Consider the following 1,959-nt stretch of genomic DNA (forward strand, 5'->3'; position numbering starts at 1 on the left):
GCAGACGGACGCTGGAACGGACTGAGCGAGCGATAGTGTCATCTCCACGGGGGTCTGAAAAATTCAGAACAAAAGGGCATATGGGACGGAAGAAGTGTACCCCAAAATACCAGTCACCTCCTCACACACACGTTTTTCTGCCATGGTATCTCCTTTCCCACGTTCTGCCCTACTATTGACATTACAGCTTCCTGGAATCAGAGTCACAAGTTAGCTGCACAGAAATCATCGTCTCCCTGTAAAACCCCACTGAGCAAAGAGGAAGCAGCGTCTGTCTTTCCACCAGCACATTATCTTTGTGATTAACTCTGTCACTTTGAAGGACACAGAGGGTCCGTCTACCTGCCCGCAGAGATACAAGCTCTTGAGTCCAGGACCCTGAAAGAGAGAAGAAGCTGCTCTATTCACATTCTAGCATTTTATATGCCATTGTGCACGGTTATTGCCCTAGAAGAGAACTGTCTTCATGGACCATAAGAACCTCAGAATGAGTACTGCCTGCCTGCATCAGTGCCCTCCTGTGTCCAACAGGGTGTGGTCTTTTCCAAGAACCTCCCACACAGCCCCCTTCATGTCTCTGTTTCTCAGTGTGTAAATGAAGCGATTCGGAGTGGGGGTCACCAGGACGCAGAAGAGGGTGAGGAACTTACCCCGGTCCTGGCTTCCCATGCTCCTAGGCTGCATGTACATGCTGTACAAAAGGGACACCATGGCCACGGGAGGAGCAAGTGTTGAAGGCCTTGTGCTCCCTGGCTGCAGACTGGATCCACAGCACCGCAGCTACAATACAGCTGTAGGAGACGAGTATCATGTGAGAGGCATAAGGACAGTGGGTGTGACCAGGAAGCAAGCCAGGCCCTCTTCATGCTGTCAGCAGAAGATGTGGATGATGGCTGGCATCTCACACACAAAGTGGTTGATGTGGTGGTGACCACACTGCCCCAGGGACATCACCAGTGGGGACACTGGAAGGCAGTTGGCAATCTTGCTGAGCCAGGTGAGAGCTGCCAGCTGCAGGAACAGCTACGGGTGCACGACGGTCATACAGTGAAGCGGTTTGCAGACAGCAGCAAAGCGGTCGTGGGCCGTGACCAAGAGGAGATGCCCCCCACAGACAGGGAGGGAAGGGTTGGATGACTTAACCTACGTGGGTGGTGGTTTTGCATGGGCCCCAGAGGTCGACCAGCATCTGGATAATGCTGCTGGTCCTGGAGCAGAGATCCGGGAAGGACAGATTGCTGAGGAAGAAGTATATGGGCATGTGCAGTTGAGGGTCCACCAGGAAGAGGAAGACAATGGTTGAGTTGTCCATGACAGCCAGAAGGTAAAAAACAACGTTGATGAAAAACAGGGCCATCTCCAGCTTTGGCCGGGCAAAGAACCAGAGCAGAACGAAGTCTCCTTCGGAACTCTTATTGCTTCTCTCCATCACCCTTGGCTTGATAAACCTGTTTAGAGAGGTTAAGATGTATGTTATTTTTCACGTGGAAAATGGTGTAAATTGTTTTGTCCCAAGAGTGGAACAAATAGGGGCTGCATTTCGTTGTGCCGCCCACACTATTTAACTGGGCCATCTTGCCGGCTAATGGCCTGGAATTTCAGGGCAAGGTATTGAGAAAGATATTTGGTGGTAAAGGGATGGCAGCTTAGTAAAGGCTTAAGCTGTTTGGCTGTTGAATTGCCTGAGTCCTTAGGTCTCCTTCTGTTCCCTAGAGATACAGAAACATCTTCAAGGGGAACAGCTCTCAAGAGATTTTTGTGGAGGGTGTAGAAGAAGGCCAATGGTATAAGCAATAATTTCACTTCTGACTAATCGTTAAAATGACTCCAATTTGGAGATGAGAGAGAAGAGAAATAAGTCCTCCTAAGTGTTGACTGGTTAATTACAAAAGACTGATTGAGCACTTATTTACCTGCAGTCACAAAATAATTTGACTAAGATTTCCATTGTATTTAGGA

At 49.2% G+C, this 1,959-nt stretch overlaps 1 pseudogene; it reads right to left on the minus strand.

Moving 5' to 3' along the window:
- Nucleotides 1-507: 507 nt before the first annotated feature.
- Nucleotides 508-1,429, minus strand: LOC106838069 (putative olfactory receptor 2W6; annotated as a pseudogene).
- Between the last annotated feature and the right edge of the window lie 530 nt (nucleotides 1,430-1,959).

The sequence above is a fragment of the Equus asinus genome, chromosome 9, assembly GCF_041296235.1.
Source record: "Equus asinus isolate D_3611 breed Donkey chromosome 9, EquAss-T2T_v2, whole genome shotgun sequence".
In the NCBI taxonomy this organism is placed as follows: Eukaryota; Metazoa; Chordata; class Mammalia; order Perissodactyla; family Equidae; genus Equus; species Equus asinus.